The sequence below is a fragment of the Artemia franciscana genome, chromosome 21, assembly GCF_032884065.1.
Source record: "Artemia franciscana chromosome 21, ASM3288406v1, whole genome shotgun sequence".
Classification (NCBI taxonomy): Eukaryota; Metazoa; Arthropoda; class Branchiopoda; order Anostraca; family Artemiidae; genus Artemia; species Artemia franciscana.
Genome location: NC_088883.1, coordinates 32,634,643 through 32,642,086, shown reverse-complemented (window position 1 = coordinate 32,642,086; position 7,444 = coordinate 32,634,643). Strand labels below are relative to the sequence as shown.

Sequence of the window (7,444 nt, the reverse complement as noted above, 5' to 3'; positions counted from 1 at the left end):
AATGATATCAGGCATGGTCCACTCAGTTGGACTTGTCTTTAGTCTTTTTTTCTAATATTAATTTATCCCTAAAAGTTGAGAAATATGAATACCCGGCATTCAATTAAAAATTACCATCTAAATTTTTAGTACTGTCATGTGGATTTTCGTCAGTTCGATGTGCGAATGTTATTGAGTGGCTTGGTATCCATATTTGCGTTACGCTCTCTGCACTCCGTGCAAAAGCTCTTGCCAAAATTAAACAAAAACTGCTGATGGCTGATAGGCTATGGCAAAAGTCGTTGCTAATCGTGGTGGTTACTCTCGTCGATCATTGGATGTGAGGCTTCAGACAGACTAAAGGAAAATTGTCACTAATTGTGGTCATTACTCATGTAGAGCACTTGCCTGTCTTTATAGCATATTCTGTGACCACTGCGTTTTATTTATAACTAATTAAGAAGAAGCAATTGAAAACAATTCGAGTGATGTACTTTCGGTACTTGAAGTACTTACTCGTACTTACCTCGTTCATACCTTAATCATGCCATTGTTAGAAAATACGGTGCAACAGATTTTTCTGGGTCAGTTTTTCTGGACTGTTTTAGCAGCTAATGCTGTTTTTATCTGGATTTTTCATCAGTTAATTAGATTATTTTGCTGTTAGTGATTGTGCATTATATTTGTCTATATTGAAGTTTCTTTTTTCTTAATATTCCGCTTCTGTTTTGTTGTTTTGTAGTGGGTTAAAAACAAATTATTATAGTTAGCCTAAAAAGATAAGAATAGGTTTCAAATCATCAGGCACAAAAGTGATTTGCCTCACAATTGTAACAAAACTCCTGTATTACTTAGAATTCATTCTATTAACCTGATGCTTGTCAATTCTTTATAAGGAGTGCGTTTTGGGGCCTAAACTAAGATAGTTGGCTTTAATTGAATTGACTATACCGGAGTACAACAGACGCTTTTTTGTTAATAAGGCAAATCATTAGAAAGTCAGACAAAATTTTCAAGAACGTATTTAGCAGTAACTATATCTTCAGAGAGTTTATTACAACCATTGACAATTAAACAGTTGGAATAAATGGAGCCCAGCAGATCCAGTACGGACAATAGTTTTGCTCCAAAGTGCAAAAGATAGTTTTTTGAGGAAAAGAATTGAGTGTGGACTCTGGTACGTTGCTTTTTTCGGTGCTAATTTACAAAAAACATATAGAAAATAATAGAATAGGCACCAATTTTAGCTCAAATTTTTTCTAGTTTTCAGTGTCGATTTACAAAAATGGTACCGAATTTCAGTGGCATTTTTCTTGCCGCAATGTAAGAAAATCAATGGGCAAACGATAGCGGGACACAAACCATGCCCTTTGCGTGAGATTTTCATAACTAAACGTCATTGACACTATTAGTCAACTCCAGGCTATCAATAGTATGCAGTTGACTAATAGTGTCCATGATGTTTAGTTTTGAAAATCTCATGCAAAGGGCATTGTTTGTGTACTGCTATCGTTCGACCATTGATCTTCTTACATTGATGCAACAAAAAAGCTACGTGTGTTGGGCCCTTTTGATCGGGTAATTTTATACCCAAAAACCATCTTTATCCATGCTAAAATTCATAAGTGAAATTTGCAACATCCTTAAATGACTAAACGCTGAGTTTACTTATTGATACAAAAAGTCAGATAGAGTTTGAGATTAAAACGATCAGCGTGATCGTAATTGCAGATGGTGAAATGCTTGAAGTTGAATGTAGTTCCATTGTAGTCAAGAAGGTCCTAGATCGAAACCTACCAAAGTGGAAACAATCAAATTTTATTAGATCGATTTATATATTCTATTTATAGTATGATCTCCTTTTAGGAATCACATCTAAAATAGGTCAGATATAAAAATATTTTTATTAGGGTGATAGGAGTAGGCTAATACAATAAAATGTTAAAGATTAAGAAAGTTAAGTATGGAATTCATTTACATCTTTATCAAAACTTATTGAATAGATAATTGCAATTTATCTCCATTTGTATAGCTTTAAGTTCAAATCAACTGCAAAGTTTCACTAACAAATCTACAACCAGATTTTCTTGTTTAGTCAACCTTTCCGTCATATGCTGGGCAGCAGAGTTTTATTGGTTTGCCGAACGCCTGACTAATGAAAAGATCGATTAACAAAGAGATAACACAAATTTATGTTTACACCAAAATAATATTTCAATTAATATTATATTTATATTTATTATAAACATTTTCCGATTATAATAGGCTCAACATTTCGAAATTTGTTCTAATTTCTAGACGAATTCAAAGAAGTTCAAGACAAAAATATACTTGGTGATTGAGTACCACTAAGTACAAGAAAAATATATCTAAGCATGAACTGAGAGTACTCTTAAAAAATATCTTTAAGTGTGATTTAAGTATTTGGAACTGAACTTAGTACGTACTGAAGTACATGTATTCAAGTATCGACTCAACACTGGTTTTGACCAAGTTTTCCCTCTTAGATTAATAATTGAAAAACGTCTGAGTTATCAAACACCTTTGGTCTTCAGTTTTATAGATTATGTGCTAGCGTTGGATTCTGTTGATAGAACAGCTTTAATAAATGTCTTATCCTTGCACGGTATACCAGACAAATACATTAAAGTGATTAGTGCTATGTAGGAGAATAGCACTGCTGTGGTTAAGTTAGGAAATGAAGTTAGCAGCCGGTTTTGTATTAAATCAAGAGTCAAGTGGGGTTGTGTCTCTCTCCCTTTCTGTGAATCAGTTTGATGTGCTTTTTCTTGATGACCATAAGAAAGGCAATGGGAGACTATGAATTCAAATGTGTATGACACATTTTCCTGGACTTAGATTACACATTCATGATTTAAGGATCCTTGATGAAAGTGCGAGCGAAATGAATGAGATTTTAGATGTTTTACGAGTTCAGGCGGCTAAAATAGTTTTGAAAATTAATATTAAGAAGACTAAGTCACTAAGGCTAGAAATAAGTGAAGATGAAAAGGTAACGTTGGACAACAAAAATATTGATCAGGCGGGCAGTTTTACTTAGAATAGCCAAGGCTCAAGGTGTTAGTTCACAGTTAAATCAAGTTTGGAAAAATAGGAAAATCAGTCTGTAAACCAAAGTTAGAATGTTAGAAACTACAGTGATGACAGTGGTCAAATATGGTTTTGAGGTATGGGCGCTTTGAAAAGCGATTAACATTTCTAGATGTTTTTTAGAGAAATTGTCTATGGATTATTTTGAGTTCCCAGCTGACTGACCGTATTTCAAACAGTAGGCTGTACGAAAAATACGGTTCGATCCATGTTCCTAGGACTATAATAAAAGGGAGGTTGAAATGGATAGGGTATGTTGTGTGAATGAAAGATGACAGATTGCCGAAGATTGTTTGTTTCGGTCAATCGTTTAGGGCTAAACAGAAAGCAGGTTGTCCTTGTTGTGGGTGGGATGACGTCATAAACAAAGGTTTAAAGGAAATGGGAGCTTCCTGGGAGAGTGTGAAAAGGGTGGCTTTGAATAGATTACGATGGAGGAGGAGGGTCTGTTGCTGTGTTGGCCTCAGGTGTCTTTGTGGTGTGGTGAGTTGTTAGTAATAGTTATTCATAAAATGTAAGAACAAATACTTGTCTGGGAGCTTGTTAACTGAAACGCTATGGACAAGTAGGTAAAAACCCCATCGATCACTTTTACTCTACAATAAACGCCAACACGTCCTCTGAGGTGTGCCTCATTTCATAATTACTGTCCCTTTTCTCTTTTGCAAGTAATTGTATACATTTTTTGGAAAGATTGAATTTTTAATTTACATGTGACTTAACTGATCTTGCATATTCTGGGGATATTACCTTAAATTGCAACTTGGAGCAATTGAAGGATTTTCCATCCTGTAGCATTGCTCAGCACTTCTTCAAAAAATTGCCATGTGGATCGATTCAGAATTGTTTTGAATATTGAGTTGGTTTTATTGAATAGGGTTTATGTTCTGGTCTGGAACTCCAAAGTGTCCCATTCCAGCCTTCATTCCTTATTGCTCCACTCCCTGTCAAGTGAGACTTTGAATCCTTTGACGGTCTTACTGGATACAGTATGAACACTCAAGGAGTCTCACTTGTCTACTACCCGGTTATGAGCTTCTTAAAATGACCCCCTGTCCGCCGAGATGAATCGATGAAGAAATGACCATGAATTGGATTGTTGTGAATCAATTTGAAAGTGTTATCCAAGTCACCCCTTTTTCTTCGGTAAGTCATGCTGCATAAGCTCAGAATTTGCAGTCTCATTGGGTAAGGAAGATGTTGGCACCCGTCTACTATCTTTGTTGCTCTCCTCTGTACTTTCTCTATCATGTCTTCGTCCACTTTGTAGAAGGGAGATGCAATTGACATGCCAGTTTCTAGCCTTGTTCTTACAAGACTCTTGTATAGCTTGGTGATTGTTCGTGGAGATCTAGTCGTGAATGTTCGTTTGATTGCCCCTAAAGCGCGGTTCGCACTAGCTACAATCTTGGAATCAGGGAATAATCTACTATCTACAATCTACTATCAGGGGAAACTTATCCGAAACCTGATCCAGAACGTTTTAAGTAGATATCATCCTTACTTTTGACGTCATTTAAGTCTATTAAAATGAATAGGATCGTGGCTAACTCAAACGCGGCTTAATTGAGTTACTGCCCGAGTGAGAGCCGTTTTTTCTACAATCACAAGCATTTGATCGGAAGCATAGATGATGCTCATACATATTTCATCATTTTGTCCAAGTACAACTTATTGCTTCTTTTTTTTTTGTTCCAAGTGTTTATCAGGATAGAAAATTATAATTATTCAGATAAAGTCTGGATTCTTTATTGACTAATTATAAAAATTAAGGTTAGTAAACATGGCAGAGTATCTCAACTACTGGTCTAAAACAGGCTATGCTAGGGATGATTAAATGGGACAAATTGCCAGCCTATTAGATATCCTGTGCTAGCCCCCATAAGAGGTTCCAGATGGAAAATGGCAAAGTGACATGGTCATTTCATAGAAAATCTGTATATAATTTTCTGAATCTTGGGATACTTTGAACAAATTGATAGCCTAGGCCAACAAATAAAGATAGGCTTTGTCTACTCCTTTTAATGATGAACCCTATGATTTTCCAAGGTGTGCATGGGCAATTGGGGTCACTGTATTAATATTAGAGCCATACTCTATAATTAGACCCATCCCTGAAAGTTTCATTCTGCTAACCTAAACCATCCAAGGTAGGCTAGCAAGAAGTCAATTAACTAGAATTTTACCAAAACTTTCAGTGATGAGTCTACAGGGTAAAGTATGTCCCGGGAAGGTATTTTAAAGTACCCACTTCCACTTCTTCTCCCTCTAAAGGGCCCTGAACTTTGCCTACATGACAAGTCTAGGCTATACCTATTGAAATTTTGACAAAACAACATTTACCTTAATTTTCAGTTTCTAGTTGCTTTTTCTCTGCCTTTAGTTCTGAAAATGCAATTCCTGTTATTTGAGCAGAATTTTGAACCATATTTATGTTTTTTTTTCAAAATTTAGGAAATGTATTTGCATATCTTTAAAACCTTATAATACGGAATTGAGCAAAGTTATGAAGCTGAAAACAATTTTGTTGTACTTCAATTGAGCAGAAGATCTATTTTGCAAGGTTTTAGTTTTATAACACACATATTTTTAAAGGTCATTGAAGGTCAGGGCCCTCAAGAGGGGGAAGGAGTGGAGGTATTTGCTTCAAAATACCTTCCCGGGACATACTTTAGTATGTAGATTTATCCCTAAAAGTTTCATTTTCCTAACCTAAATCCTTTTTGAGATAGCAAGAAGTCAATTAACTAGAATTTTACCTAAAAAAAACTTGTATAGGTTAATGAATAGCTAAAATTATGAGCTATGCATCATTATGGTCATTATTCTGGGTCAATATGGTTAGATCAAACACTTAAGATTATGAATTTATTAACTTACCTAGAAGGACCTGTTTTTGGAAATGCCAATTATGCTAGCCTATTTTGATGTAGGCTATATATTCTTTCAGTTTTATTCAAATATTAACAGATATTTTGTTTCTTAATATTTATTCTATAAATTACAAATATATAAGATATAATTTTTTTTTCTATTGCTTATCAAAACAGAGACCACTTCTTGAATTTATGATGAAGAATTCCTCCCACTGGGCTTGCACCAGTAAAAAGTGATTGGGTCTTCACTCTCTGTGTCATGCTGTAGTAAAATAAGGGCAGTCTCAACACCAAACTCTATTTTCCTTGAATGCCTTAGAAAAAGGGTTTAACCAAAAAGACGTCTTTTACCCTCTGATTTAGGGTCAAAAACTTATTCATCAACTTACTATTCAAGTAGCCTACACTGTTAAATCCATTTGGCTACTTTAAAGTTATTCCAAAAGCATAGATTCTTTCCAAATGTTTACAGTCTAATACATTTAACATTTTAATTTAAAGATGTTATTTTAATGTCCCAGACATTTTCTGACATATATTTATATAAAGGCATGCTGTTTGTGTAATAAACTTTGAAGTAATGTAATAGGTCTAATAGCATTTAAAAATCAACTAAAAATAATAGACTCCCTTGTTCCACAAAAATGATAGAGAACAAGTAGCACAATTTAGGGGGCAGAGAAGGTAACAAAATTTACCTTGTGCAATATCTTTGGTTTAGTTTAATGGTTTAATGGAAACCCAATAAAGCACCTACAACAAAAAAACATATATAAACAAGCAAACAATTATAAGCACAGGCAATGCACTTTAATAAGCAGAGCTTCAAGTACAGCTATTCAGTATTCTGAATCCTCCTTCTTTTGTTGATAACATCAAAGGTTGAGCCTGGTGGGTGGCTTTGTAATTTGCCCAGAATGTGTGGTGCCAGGTAGCAACTGTCTTGGTTGTTGGGTTAGGTACAAAGGGGATCATGAAGGAGACTCTGCAGTGGCAGCATCTGCTTGTGGGGTAGCAAATCTTTTGGCGGGTGCAGTTGTAGTATGAAGTGGTGTTGGGAAATTTGTGGGACTTGATGGGATGCTATGTGGATGTTCAATTTGTATTTGGGCTCAAGGAGATACATGGGGTTGATCTCCAGGTATACTGGGTCCCAGGGACATTGCTTCAAAATACGGCTCAATGGACATATTTTGGTTTCTCTCTCTGATCTGTTGCCTGTTCTGTCTGTAGACCTTTTCATTCTCTGTTTGAAGAATGTAGGATTGTGGCACATATTTGTGTTTTTCTAGTATCAGTGCTTTCTGCCACCTTGCATTGTGGTCAAGCTTCACCCACACTGTCTGATCCTTGAGCAGTGGTTTTAGGTCCTTTGAGTGTCTATTATATGACTCCGTTTGTAGTTTCTGTTGTCTTTCTCTGGCTTGTTGGAAAGATGAGGATGGGAAGACCTTGGAATTTAAGTGTCTGGGAAGAAT

General features: G+C 35.5%; 1 protein-coding gene across 2 annotated transcripts in view; it reads left to right on the top strand.

The window, feature by feature from the left end:
• LOC136040925 (dnaJ homolog subfamily C member 7-like) overlaps nt 1–7,444 on the top strand; it is a 102,178-nt gene that overhangs the window by 532 nt on the left and 94,202 nt on the right. The window contains exon 1 of one of the 2 annotated variants that reach the window (XM_065725350.1): nt 4,735–4,754. The exons of the other annotated variant lie outside the window; for it this stretch is intronic. The gene's annotated coding sequence lies outside the window, so the exon portion shown is untranslated. Of the gene's footprint in view, nt 1–4,734; nt 4,755–7,444 lie in introns of those variants that run through there. 2 annotated transcript variants of the gene reach the window in all.